At 39.4% G+C, this 15,347-nt stretch overlaps 1 pseudogene; it reads left to right on the top strand.

Annotated features, from left to right (window-relative positions):
- The first annotated feature begins 353 nt into the window (after nucleotides 1-353).
- The window catches only part of LOC132884579 (uncharacterized), a 64,557-nt pseudogene continuing 49,563 nt past the window's right edge, over nucleotides 354-15,347 (top strand).

Raw genomic sequence — 15,347 nt, 5'->3', positions numbered from 1 at the left:
TGAATCCTTCAGAGGCACAGCGTTCAAATGAACAGGAATTGAATGAATTCATGGGAAAGTGCAATTTAACAAAATTGTTGGGACAGTGCATTTTCTTTGATAGAAACTGCAGTGTGTCTATAGATTCTGATGTTTCTGGTGATGTTACGGTGGCTGTAGGTTTAGAGAAAGTTATTCAGGAAAAGTTGTTAAGTCATGGCGCATGCTTATTAAATCTTCATGAACAGGTGTGTGTGATCACACACCATGAGGAGTATTTTGTGGTTGTGGATCCAAACATTCGGGATTCTCGTGGATTGTCAGCAGAGATAGGCACAGGTTGCATTGTGTTTAACACAAATTTTAATGATCTAATGCCGCATATTGATAATCTGGCTGAATCATTGAACGCTAATCATTACAGTGTTTTTGGCATTGAAGTTGAAGTTGGTCTGTCACAATCTGTTGCTGCCAGTATTGATGCTGGTTGCAGTGATGTTAAACATGGCTGCACTAGTGGTCCAGGTATCAGTCATTTACCGTCACAGCCTGTTGCTGCCAGTGATGATGTTGGTTGCAGCGATGTCAGACATGGCTGCACTAGTGGTTCAGGTGTGAGTCATTTGCATGCAATACATGGAAGCTTTCATCAAGGCCATGCTCAATTTCGTCATGCTGGAAAGCAGTGTATGGCAGTGAGTCTTGTAGGTATGGCATTACAAAATTTGCACAGTGTTTTGACTTGGAATTCAGAAACATTAGATGAGGTGGTTGTAATGGGCGAGTCACTGTATTCTAATTTATGGGAATCGGGTCATGTTAGTGACAAGAAAAATCATTGGCTCAGTGTAACAGACTTGCCAGCAGAGGTTGTGATAAAGGGGCATAATTTTTTGTGCCAGTACGGTACATATTGTGATGTATCAGGTGAGATGGGGTGAATGATGGAGACAGTATCAGGGCAGGAGTTGATATGAGTTTATTCGATGGTTTACAATGTATCTTTCAGAAATTTGACAAGTGTTTTTTGACAATGTATAACAGTACTTTTGCGATTATTAGCGATAAAGATCAGTTTGCTTTTCTTGATTCACATTCACGCAATTCTGCTGGTATTGTTGATGGTTCTGGAGCAAGCATTGTGTTGTACTTTAAGTCTTTGACAGATGTGCACACACACATCCATTGCCTTTCTTCATCTTTAGGCACTGACAAGCGATTTGAGCTATGTGGTGTAGAAGTTGTGGCTTTGTGGAATATAACTGTTCTATCAGAGTGTGTAAACACATTGAAGGATGACAGCATGATGGAGTGGAATCACAACAGTACTGTAGCATTGACACCAATGCAGAAAGGTATGACAGTGATGTTTGTGTGCAAGATGCTATTATCAGCAATCAACAGCATTCTGTGGATGCAGATGTACTGAGTATTGGCAGTTTGAAGGAGTTAAGTGTTGAAAGAGAATATCAGGCCAACATAGAGGTGCTTGACAGGGATGATCATGATGGCGATAAAGTGCAAAACATGGAAGAAGATGTGATGTTTGTTTATTACGGAGTTGCCAACAAGTGTGACATGTTTTAAGCCTATTTCTAAGGCAGGTGCAGCAACTTTGTGTGAGAAATTCAATGTAGAGTTTGAAGGTGATGAGGAGGAAATTGAGGAGAATAACACACCATTGGGTCTTCCATGTCAAACATCTACTATGGTTGGAGATGGCAATTGTTTTTTCCGCGCAATTTGTCATGTGATCAGTGGGTCACAGAAAGTTACGACTTGCTGTAGTGAAATATGTGGAACATAACGAGGATGTGTGTGCACCATATTTAAGAAAGGAGTATAGGTGTGTTTCAGATTATATTGAAAAGTCCAGAATTAGATTTGTCAATGCATGGGCAACAGAGGTCGAAATTCAGATGATGGCTAATCTTTTAGGAGTGGATATCCACACATACAGCAGGGAGCGGTGGCTGTCATATAGATGTGTTCAGAGTACACATTCAATTCCTGGCATATATTTGGCTCATTGTAATGACAGCCATTATAATGTTGTTGTTTGTGTTAAAGATTTAGATAGGCAAGGGTGTATTAGTCTGTGCAAACTTTCAACAGAAAGACAGGGCATGCAAACAAGACAAAGTGGAGTTAAATGCAGTCACATGGAAGCAAATATCAACGAGCCAGTGAATGTCCAGAGTGAAAGAGCAGTAAAACAGGGTCACATGGAAACAAGTCTTGATGAGCCAGTGTATGTTCAGATGGTGTCAACCAATAAAGATGAAAGAAATAGGGCCGGGCAGCATGGTGGTGTAGTGGTTAGCACTGTCGCCTCACAGCAAGAAGGTCCGGGTTCGAGCCCCGTGGCCGGCGAGGGCCTTTCTGTGTGGAGTTTGCATGTTCTCCCTGTGTCCACGTGGGTTTCCTCCGGGTGCTCCGGTTTCCCCCACAGTCCAAAGACACGCAGGTTAGGTTAACTGGTGACTCTAAATTGACCATAGGTGTGAGGGTGAATGGTTGTCTGTGTCTATGTGTCAGCCCTGTGATGACCTGGCGACTTGTCCAGGGTGTACCCCGCCTTTCGCCCATAGTCAGCTGGGATAGGCTCCAGCTTGCCTGCGACCCTGTAGAACAGGATAAAGCGGCTAGAGATGAGATGAGATGAGAAATAGGGCCAAAAAAAAATTACCTTTGTTTCGGGTTTCCCGACCAACCCATTGAAATGGAGCTGACTGTGCATGTCTAAATGCCAAAATATGAAAAAAAAAATTTCTGTTTCGGGTTTCCCGACCGACACTGAAATTAGCTGGCAAATCTAACTATTTTATCAGATTTTCTAAAATATATACATGTTGACAAATAAAAACGAAATGCTTATCAAACATTTCACCAAAGTTAGACTGGAATATCGCCGGCGCCATATTGAAGCTGTTCCAGTGCACCAACCAATCAGCGTCCACGTTATATACGAGACGGGAAGTTGCTGTTGCTAGCGCGAGAAGATGGACGCCATGATGGATGCTGAGAATGTTGTTGTCAATATTTTACAAGATTCTTGCAAACACGGAGGAGGATTGAACATATTTCATGTTTTGGATACCCGTAAAACATTTGAAGATATTGAATCTGACTTTGCATGTTTGTCAACAACAAATCTGGAGATATCGATGTCAGAATCAGCTAAAGGGCCATGGACAACTTTGGATAACACTGACCAAATGTACAGACAGCCACTCAAAAATGTGTTCGGTGTTTTCAAGAATCTAAAAGTTTTGAAATTGAAATGTATACAAAATGATTCTGAAGCAGCTGCTGAACCCTCAAACAAGATAGCACGAACCAATGCATTTGATATCATGATGAAAGCTACATCCCATCATGCTAATTATTCTCTGCCCAGCAAAAAAGTTGCCAGGTAAGGTGGTCTATTACTATGAATACTATACTATGAATTGGGAATACTATGAATTGGCTGCCGGGAAATCTCGATGGGTAAAAAAAAAATTCTAAAACCCGACCCTATTTTATCATCTCTCAAAAAAAATAAAATAAATAAAATAAATCCCTACCTACCGAGCCAAACTCAAAACAGCATGAAACCCTAAACAAAGTATTAAATTTTTTTTGGCCTAGCATTTATAATGATTGGTACCTTGAAAGCGTAAGAAGGAGGAAGCGTACTCTTCAAAGAAAGCGTTACTGTGACAGTGCAGAACTCAGAAAAGCAAAGACAGAGGCCAATTAATTGAAATATCAACATAATTTGATGTATAGATCTCAGAGCCTAATCTAGGGCGCGTAATACGCGATAATACGCGGTTTTTATCTGTCTGTCGCACATCCACTCTTTGGGCATGAGAGTGATATCGCGTATCTATTCATTTTGTCACGCATTTATAAGTAGAGAGCGTGTAGTCGCGTTTTACTGAATCTTGTGCGTATCAATTTGTCAGCACCAGCTAGCAAGCACTGCGGTAAATATAGCGTTGTTTACACACCAATCGGAAAATATCGGAAAGGACCGAAGTATTCTGAATGGTTTATTTAGCGGGTAAAACAGTTTTGTGAACTATTATATCATTGGTCACTGAACTGGAAGACAGTGTATCTCAACCAATCGTGTGAAGTGTTTTAAAAATACCCAAAAGCACATAGCATATCGTTCTGTCTCAGCCAAACATAACAATGTCAAAACGCGTGGTCACGTTGAAAGACCTTTGGACGATAAAAGGAAACAAAACGAAGACACAGAAGTGACAGATACTAATCCAGCTGACATTACACAACCCGATACAAGATATTATGAAATAGATTTAATCTGTTCTTGTATAATGGTAGGTACTGTAACATTACTGTAAATAATAAGAGATTATCATGATAATATACTGTTTAGGAAGTCTGAATTTTGGGATTATCTCTAGTCATCTATGTCAAAAACTAGTTTAAAGATAAGTTCTACATGAATGCTAGTTGTTGTTTTTTGGGAGTAATTTGCTTAATTCAGTTTAGTATTATGTTATTAATCATATTCAAATAGTAAAGGTGCTTAGTTGATATATAAGACATATATAAGTTTGTGTACAAATATGGTCTTAGAGTAATTATATGACAGTGTGAAGACATACTAAGTCATCTGATTGATAATGGTTTTTGAAGTTTGAATTTGATATTATTTTCCTAATGCCAACATACAATTAGTTTGATAATGTTTGGTATTATGTAAGTTTTATTTAAAAATATTATGAAATATATTTAATCTGTTCTTGTGTAATTGTAGGTACTGTAAGATTGTAAATGATAGAGATTATATACTTTTTAGGAAGTCTGAATTTTGAGATTATCTCCAGTCATTTATGTCAAAATCTAGTTTAAACATAGGTAGATTGTTTAATGTTTTTCACTTTCATGAAAGGTGGTCTGAACAAAACAAATATGATAGCATTTTTAAATATTTGATAGTGATTTTATTCAGAAAGTCAGATTTTTTTCATCTTATTAGTAATTAATAGTGGCAAGACTACATGGATTTTAGACTTAACTATATCAAATGATGTAATATTAACCTAGTCATATTTGATATGCAATATTAACCTAGTCATATTTGAAATGCAACATTATACTACTGGTGGTCAAATTGGTAAAAATAGGCTAGTCACATGATTTATAGTAAAACAGTAACCTAGTCATATAACAGAAAACTAGTCATATTTGTAAGGTTTTGCAGTATATAATTCTTCATATAGTTTTTGATCTAAAATCTTTACATTTTTAAAGTTCAGATCTGATCATAATGTTTGTGCAATACTATAAACTGTGGATAAGTGTTTGCTGATATGGTTTTCATATCACTGTATTAAAGGATATGTATAGTGCCATAATTATGATATTATATAGATTAACATCTGATATGAATGTTTGTTACATGTATTTAGTTTTATTAATAAAACTGTTCTGTTTATAGATGTACTCTTGAAAATATCTACCAATGTATTACTTATTTTTCTGTCCCCACTAACTGGAACAAATGAAGGATATTTTTACCCATGTTAATATTTTCTGTCCCCTGTTTCTACAACTAGTGAGGGATCTGTCCCCTGTTTTCAAATTCCTAGATTAGGCTCTGGATCTGCTGTCAAAGAATCGAGCAAGGCAAAGTATCGAGAATGCTTTGCATCGATTTGCAGTCAAAGAATATAGCAAGGTGAAGTATAGAGTTAATGCTTTGCATAGGTCTGCAGTGAAGAAAGCAAGCAAGGTGAAGTGTCAAGAAAATGCTTTGCATAGGAGTATCAAGAAAAAAGCCAGCAAAATGGAGTATCAAGAAAATAGCCAGCAAAATGAAGTATCAAGAAAATGCTTTGCATAGGAGTGCAGTGAAAAAAGCTAGCAAAGTGAAGTATAGGACAAATGTCCAACATCGTGAAAAACTGAAAAAGTACAATCATAACCAAAGGCAACAACATTTGACAAGTCAGAAGTTATTTAAAAATGTTATGTCTACATTTTTGGATAAAGTAAAGGAAAGTCCCAATTATGTGTGCTGTGTATGCCACCGCTTGCTTTTCAAGCATCAGGTAAAAGACTGTGTCGAAAGTGTATACACAAAGACATAAGAAATTAGTTTAATTGCAGAAAACTGCATTACTGAAGACTATTTACATAAATGTGATGAAGGGTGTGTTCTTGAATGCGCTTGGTAGGCTCATGTAGAAGTCAGTTGTGGATCTGCCATACCTGTGATACCAAATTAAGAAGAAGTTAAATGCCTCCAGAAAGTGTGCATAACAGTTTATCTTTATCAGCCATAGCCTCAGAACTAAGTTGTTTAAATAATCTAGAACAACATTTGATTGCTTTACACATTCCCTTCATGAAGTTGTTAGCATTACCTAAAGGTGGTCAAAATGGAGTTCATGGTCCAGTTACATGTGTTCCTGCAAACATTGTTGAAACCACAAATGTTTTGTCACGTTCAGATGTTGACCACTCTCTTTTGCGTGTAAAACTCAAAAGAAAACTGACTTACAAAGGACATTACAAATATGAGTATGTGAATATGTAGCATGTTCACCAAGCATTAAGATATCTAAAACAGAACAACAAATATTATGAAGATATACAGTTCAGTGAAGACTGGTTGAATGTTTTCTCAAAGGATGCTGTAGATCAGGGGGCATCAAACTACGGCCCGCGGGCTGACTCCGGCCTGCCACCCCCCTTTGACCGGCCCCCCAGCCCCTCTGTCCCCCACCACTTGAACTGGCCCTATGAGGCAATCCCCAAAAGTGGTCATGGCCTATTTTTTTAAATTGCTTTTTGGCAAATAATAATGTCTGCATCTTATATTTTGTTGATTTTATCAATTAAAATTGATATTTATGAACCATTCATATTTTCCGAATTTTCGTCATATGCTCGTGATCAAGCAGTGACAGGCAGCGCATGCGCAGAGAACTGTCAGTGTTCAGGACAGCAAAATGGCTAGCGGTAAGCGAAAAGTCGACAGAAAGTGCAGAGTTTTTAAAGAACAGTGGACCACCGATTATTTTTTCATTCAGTGTAAGGACCGTGCAGTTTGTCTTGTATGTAAAGAAAGTGTGTCGGTTTTCAAAGAATATAATCTGCGTCGTCACTACAAAACCCGCCACAAAGAGTATGCTAGTTTGCGAGGGCAAACAAGAGAAGACAGGATTCGGAGGATGAAATGCGGACTGGCTGCACAACAGAATGTATTCCTTCGCCAAACCCAGATCAACCAGGCTGCTGTCCGAGCTAGCTATAAGGTAGCTCACCTACTAGCTACCCATGGAAAGCCGTTTACTGATGGGGACTTTGTTAAAGTATGCATGCTTGCTGTGGCCGAGGAGGTGTGTCCCGACAAGAAGGATGTGCTCAACGCGGTGAGTCTCTCCGCACCTGCTATGACCAGGCAAACCAAAGATTTAGGGGACAACGTGTATGACCAGCTGAATGAGAGAGCGTCAGAATTCGAGTTTTTTTGCTTTGGCCATGGATGAGAGCAATGACGTGCAGGACACAGCACAACTGCTGTGATCTATTGCTCATATTATTATAATTTCACTGTTTTTTAAATGTATTTATTTCATAGGCCTATTTATTTGACCTTTATTAAGTGCTGCACACAATTATTATTAATATTATTAATAATATCAACAGGCCTACCTACAATTTATAATTTTCCACTCACCTTTGTGTCAATCACCTCAACTAGGCAGATGTTTCTTACCTTGACAGCTTTGATGTTATTTTTATTAGAAAATAAATAAATGGAATATCTGTGGTATTTCAAATTAAAACAAAGTGTGAAGACTCAATTACTACTTTTGCAAACCACTAGTAAAGAGAAACATATGTGCCAGGAATCAAGTGTTGATATAGTAGTGTGGATATAGTAGTGGGGATGGCTGTGCCAGGCTAGTAATCTCTACTACACAATGAGGCCTGCTGGTGGTCATATTTGTCTGGGTCATACAATTCTATGTTATATAGCTGACCCGACCCCGGCCCCCCATCACAGTCAGGAATGACAATGTGGCCCCCAGAGAAAAAAGTTTGGTGACCCCTGCTGTAGATGATGAACTGGATAATCAAGAAACAGATAGTGTAGAACCAGCTCCAGGTGACAACGAAGATGAGCTTTTGCATGACAGGCAGCAACACTGCATGTACATGGATACTTGTCTCCAGCCAGTTGATATTGGACAGGAAGTTTTGGACCAATATTTTGACAGTATTTTGAATCTTGCTCTGGCTGAGGGGAACAGCCTGGTCAAAATGCTTGTAGACCAATCAAACGAGGCTAAGTGTTTTCCTGTATTGTTCCCAGAAGGGTGTCATACATATAGTGATGCTAGAAAAGACAGACTGACCTTTGTCTAGGTATTTCAACATGAGGATTTTGAATGCAGATGGCAGATTTGCTAACAATGTTGAATATATCTTCTATGCTCAATATTTGTCTGAAATTGAACAAGTTGTATCAAATGTATCCATAGCCTTGCGAAAGGCAAAGGGAGAGACTAAAGCCAGTAAAATTGGACTTGACATGTTAAAATATGGGGACGCATTGAACAAGTTACTTCAACATGATGAAGGATACAGGTTCTTGAAACCTATACGTGGAACTCCTGCTTTCTGACAAGGTGTACAGAAAGATTTATTTGCTTTAATAAAAATTTAGGTATCCCATCATGGTTCTGTTCATTTTCATCAGCTGATATGCGTTGGACAAACTTGTTGTATAGTATTATGCAACAGGAAGGTAGACAGGGAAGTGTTGAGACATTGAAATGGACTGACAAGTGTGAAATGTTAAGACACAACCCTGTTACTGCCGCACGAATGTTCGACTTCAGGTGGCATTGTTTTTTGAAGGATGTCTTTATGTCTCCTTCTCACCCAATTGGAAAAATATTGGATTACTTCTACCGTGTAAAGTTTCAACAGCGGGGTTCTCCACATGCTCATTGTTTGTTTTGGATTGAGAATGCACCACAAATAGACAAAAATACAGACAGTGAAGTAGTAGAATTTGTTGACAAATATGTAACATGTGAGTTGCCATCTGATGACAATGAATTATTGGACATTGTGTCAACTGTGCAACAGCATAGCAAAAGGCACGCAAAAACATGTAAAAAGAAAAGCACAGTTTACAGGTTTAATTTTCCTCGTCCCCCATCTACTCGCACATTTATATGTCGTAAAAAGGAGGACCATGAACATCAGAGTGAGGGTCATGACCCATGCAAATGTCCACTAGGAGAGGCATGTGAATGTTCTAAAGATAATAACAATAAGATGCGTAAGGATGTAGCTGAAGCTATTTTGGGAGATGTCAAAAAAAGCCATTGCAGATGAAGCTAAAAGTTATTCATCTGTTCATGAGTTGTTCAACTCTTTAGGAATTACCCAGGAAGATTACCAGCTGGCTAATGAAACATTAGGGAGAAAAACACAAATTGTAATAAAAAGACAGCCAGGAGAAGTTTGGGTCAACCAGTACAGTAAGCCCCTTTTGAAGTGTTGGAATGCTAACATGGATATTCAGTATGTTGTGGATGCATACGCATGTGTTGTGTACATCATTTCATACATTTCTAAAGCAGAAAGAGAAATGGGACTATTTCTAGGTAATGCGCAAAGAGAAGCATCTAAAAACAAAAACCTTGATGCAAAAAGTGCTTTGAAGAAGTTAGGCAGTGTCTATTTGCACAACTGTGATGTCAGTGCACAGGAGGCAGTCTACAGCTCGACAAATATGCACTTAAAAGAATGTTCCCGTAAAGTGGTTGTAGGACTCCCTATGTGTGGGTGGAGCACAGAGGACGGCAGGACAGAGATCAGGTTTATAACTTGGCTTTATTGCCACACTTTTCAGTCTAACAATAATCAATCACGCACAGACACACACACAACCTGCGTCTGGTTCAGGGATGAGCTCCTTCCGCTCTCGCTCTCCCTCCTCATATAGGGCGCGGTCACTGGGAAGACACACAAACACAGGTTAATTGCTCTCAGGTGTAGTGATTCTGCCACTTACCTTCCCTGACTCCGCCCTCCTGTCACAGACCGGCGCTTGACCACGCCCCCGCTGCCACAGTGGTATTTATACCAACAGGAGACAATGTTGTGAAAATGAGCCTGCCATTAACTGTTTTTAGAGGCCGTGCAGAAAGTCAAGGTTTGTCCACAGATGACATGTGGATGACCAGCATTGTTGATAGGTACAAGAACAGACCAGATGAAGATGTGTTTGATCAGATGTGTTTAGCAACTTTTGCATCAGAGTTCCGCATTCTGTCAGCAAATGAGAAGTCAGCAAATAAGGTTAAATTGAAGAATGATTTAGGATATACCAGTATCTTGCGCAGAACACGTACAGCACCAGCTGCTATACGCTATGCTTACTTTTCTGCAACAAAAGACCCAGAAAAATTTCATCAAACAATGTTGCAGTTATTTCTTCCATATAAATTGGACATGCAATTAAAACCACCAGGCTATGAAAGATTTAAGGACTTTTATAATAATGGACATGTTTGTTATGCAGATGGTAAGCTGCAGTCTGTTAAAGAAATTGTTGACCACAATAGGATGAGATTTGAGGTAGATGCAGATTTACTGCAGTTAGCTGAAGAACAATTCAATGGCTTACTGGAAGATGCATGGGGTCAATTATGTCCTGAACAAGAGATGGAGCACTTAGGCTACATCCACACGACAACGGCAACGAGATGTTATTAAAAAAAATATCGCGTCCACATGGGCAACGGATCAGTAAAATATCAGGTACATATGGCAACGCAACGCTTGCTGAAAACGATGCAATACACATGCCACACCTCTAGGGGCGCTGTAAGACGGTCCCTTCGGAGACACCAGAACAATAGAAGAAGTAAGGACGCGTGTGCATAAACTATTATGCGCGAGACTTCATATTAGCCACAAAGTCAGAAAAATCTTTTCGTAAAATTACATTATAATGACCAAATACAATGAAAAGTATTTTTCCAGTCTCACCTGTGAAAGGTAATCCCATGTGATCTCGTTTGGACGGCAAACCTGTTGGTACAGTTAAACGCAGCACATGAATGAGGCATCTTTAGTCTCTGCTTTGACCCATCCAATATGGCGGCGAGGATGACGTATGGTTCTACGCGGAAGGCGGCATCTTTAATGGTCCGGAATAAATTGAATGCTACACGTTGATGGATTAATTTGTTCTTCTATGCCCTTTTTGAGGAATGTATTGTAGGACTTAAACCAACATCTGAAGAGGTGAGATCGCTCCTTTTTTTTCCCCTATTTTTGCTGACGGGATTGACTTTGCCCTAAGGGCTATTCTCTCTCTCTCTCTCTCTCTATCACTTTGCACCATTACACAATAAATATTCACAGTGAAAATATTTTGTAAGTGCGTTTCATGAACCAAGTTATAGGATTTGTTGACAACTCGCATCGAGTTGGTTACACTTCTACCCGGTGTGAAACACATGTGGTTGTGACGTCATCGTAAACAAATCTGTTCTACTCATCCAGACGACTTCGCAATGGCGCCGTTGCCAGATCTTTCCACTCTGGAACCCGTTCTCAAAAGATTTCGTTTTGGGGCACCCAAAACGCCGGTGCCGTGTGGACGACAGGCCAAAACGATAAACAATTTTATCGGATTCACCTGAATCCGTTGCCGTGTGGACAGGGCCTTAGAATGTCAGCAATTACAAATTGAATAAGCTCAGTTAGTGGAGGTGGAAGACCCTGTTGAAGACATACCAGATTTGACTGATGGAAATGAAAAGAACTTGCATGTGGAAAAGCAAAAAAAATGGGCTTTCTAGAGCAGATGGATTGGCTTTGATATGATCCCTAAATGACACACAGAGCAGTTTTCAACAAAATCAGACAGTGGTGTTTAGGTAGAATTCAGGGAGAAGGACCACCACCATTTCATGTTTTTGTTACAGGTGGTGCTGGAACAGGCAAAAGTCATTTAATTAGAGTCATACAGTATGAAGCTAATAGACTTTTAAGCAGGAACACCCATAATCCTGATGCAGTCTGTGTGCTATTGATTGCGCCAACTGGTATTGCAGCTTACAATTTGAAAGCTGCCACAATCCACAGTGCGCTTTCTATAGGAACAGATGTTAAGCTGCCATATACTCCTCTTGGTGAAGAAAAGCTTAACACACCACAATCAACATTAGGACAATTACAAATTTTAATAATCGACGAAATTTCCATGGTAGATCACAAATTGCTAACATATATTCATGGCCGGCTTAGACAAATTAAACAAACAGCTAGTTTTTCACCATTTGGCAATGTCAGTGTGATTGCAGTTGGGGACCACTTTCAGCTTGGGCCAGTGCGAGGTAAACCAGTGTATGTGGACACTGAAGGGATAAACTTGTGGAACAATTTTTCTGTCGTTGATGTAAGGTTTTATTCCTTTGTAAGGATAAATAATTGTAAGTATTTATTCTTGACCAAGAAGGCAGTAATTTATTTAGTGACAAAATTGTAAGGATTTATTCTTAATATTGTTCTGTTCTGTTCTATTTGTTAGGACTGGGACTGTTTTGGCCTCTAGAAGCCACTGTTATTTCCTTTTCTGGCCATGTTTGTTTTGGGCCTCTAGAGGTCACCACTGTGTTCTGTGTTTTGTTTTTGTCTTATTGCCTGTTTCCTGCCCCGCCCTGTCCTTAATTAGTTTGTGTATTTATACCCCTGAGTTCAGGCCTCTTGTCATGGAGTCTTTGTGCTGTTATGTTTAGCTCTAGTAACCTCTGTTCCGATTTCCTTGCCCGTGTCTTTGTGGTTTTTGTACTTTGCTTTCTTTTGGACTTTTTGGACTTTGTGTTTACCATTTTGGATCCTCTGAATGTTTGTATTTTTACCTCTTCTTTTCTGGTTTTTTGGCTCTTTGTTTCTTTGAACTTTTTTTTCCGGTTATCTTCTGAGCGTTTGGATTATACTTTTGTTTTTGCTTTGGATTGTAAATATTGTAAATAAACCTTTTGATACTTTTTCTACTCACGCCTCTGCATTTGAGTCATCGGCCTAGTGGGGGTTTGCTGGATTATCACACCAGTGAACCAGGTTCGAATCCCAGCAAAACCCGAACACTATTTTACTATTTCAGCTAGAAGGCATTGAATTCTTCTGTCTCCTGTGTAACTTGACCAAGTTACTGTGTGACCTTCTGTCTAAGCTAGACACATTGCTCGAGATGTAATATTGATATCTTTTGGAACATTCTATCAGAATATATTGCCCTGTGCTATCTCTGACCTAAGGTTGTGCGTAAATGTTGATATCTGTTAGAACATCTGCTAATATGAAATGTATACAGGATATATTTTCACTCACACATACATATTGATGGAATTAAGATGTTTTGCTCAGTCCAAGGTTTACTGACCTACGTCATCATACCATCACACCATAGTCTGACATCCTACGACCCACACACCCACAACTGCATATCCAACGTGTATTTGGGATTAAAAGTTAGATTTAAAGCCATGATTTAAGTTAGTTTTATAGCTACACGTGATTTAGGATTGTTAGATTTAACTAGTCTCTTCAGTATTGAAATGATTGAATGTTAGATTTAAAGCTGCATTAAGTGATTCATGTTAGTTTTATAGATTTTATATTAGCCTTATTGCTGCACAAGGTGTTAAGACTTTATGATTTTAATATTTTAGAACTTACATATACTAGAACAGTGATTTTAAACTATTCCTGTGTAACCTGACCTTCGTCCAGTGGAGAAGACACTTCTTTGTTAGACTAAACATAGTCTTTGTTTAATATGACATGACTGAGCCAAGGTTTCACTCACACACACACACACATATATATATATATATATATAATAAAACCCCTGTGTACTCTCATCTCAGGGGGGACTTGCGAATAAAGATTGTGGGGTTCCTTTCTTTTTTCTGCGACTCACCCCCAGACATCTGGGTGACACAAGGGGACTGATCTCGAGATGGTGAGGGCCAGAGGTGAAAAAAAGAAACCCTAACAGTTGAATTGACAGCTGTTGTCAGACAGAAAGACATAGAGTTTGCTCATTTGCTGAATCATTTGAGAACACACAAGAAAGAAACTCCTCTTTCCCAAACAGACATTGCTCTTTTGAAAGCAAGAGAAACAGGTGAGGAAAGTTCAGCATTGCACATACAGTATTTCCAACAAATAACCAAGTGCAAGAGCACAACAGTCAGCGACTGACTAAATCTTGTGAGGACTATGTGTGCGTTAATGCACAAGCTTATAAAAAAGACCACAGAACAGGAAAGATGGTACTCATGAGCAAGCCACACTCTAGAGTGCACAATTCAAACCTACCAAGCCACTTGTATCTGGGTGATGGCGCTCATGTCATGCTAATTAAAACATTGTGTCAGACGGATTAGTTAATGGGGTGTGTGATAGACAAACAAGAAGGCAAGCCTTTTCCAGTAAGATTATATGTACAGTTTGATGATGCTGAGGTAGGTAGACAGAGAAGAAAACAGTACATTTGTGAACAGACACGTTTACAGAACTCCACGCCAATATTTCCCGCAGAAGAAAGGGTAGACAACAGGGGCAAGGGTAGTTTACGAAGACAGTATCCATTAACTTTGGCGTGGGCAATTACTGTACATAAGGTACAATTGCTCACAATTGATGAAGCTGTTGTGTTCCTTAAAAAAAAAATTTGCTGCCGGCCAAGCATATGTACGGTAGCACTAAGTCGAGTAAAAACCATAGCAGGCCTAATTATACAGGATTTTAATGAGGGAGCCATTTACTGTAAAGATAGAACTCAGCAAACAGTTAACAAAATGCCACAATTTTTGTGTGACACTGATTTTGTAACGCCTTTGTCAGAAACTTTCTCAGTCTATTTATTAAATGTTCAGAGCTTACAAGCACACATATGCCGCTTTCCCACTACCAACGCGGCTGAGTTGGGCTGAGCCGTGCCGTGCTGAGTTGGGCTGAGTTGAGCTGAGTGGGGCTGTTGGAGTTGCATTTCGACTACAACCACGCTGAACCGTGCTGGCTGGAAGTGGGTGGACACATTGGGTGGAGTTAGCGAAAGTGGGTGGACGTCACGTGATGTCGTTAGGCGGCGCAAACAGTGACATCAGTGACCTTTTAAGCGGTAGTCTCACGGCCCGGATAGTAAACAATAAACATGGAGGACATGGAGTCGTTAGTGTTGCTGGTCTTGGTGCTGTGGCTTGTTGTCACCGACAACGCCAACAGATACTGGCAAGAGCATATAGATGAGGCGAGGCGCATAAGGCTTCAGAAATTCTCGTAATTCGTAATTCTTC

The sequence above is a fragment of the Neoarius graeffei genome, chromosome 4, assembly GCF_027579695.1.
Source record: "Neoarius graeffei isolate fNeoGra1 chromosome 4, fNeoGra1.pri, whole genome shotgun sequence".
NCBI lineage: Eukaryota > Metazoa > Chordata > Actinopteri > Siluriformes > Ariidae > Neoarius > Neoarius graeffei.
The sequence above is the reverse complement of the archived record's forward strand: the minus strand, read 5'-3'. Positions and strand labels throughout refer to the sequence as shown.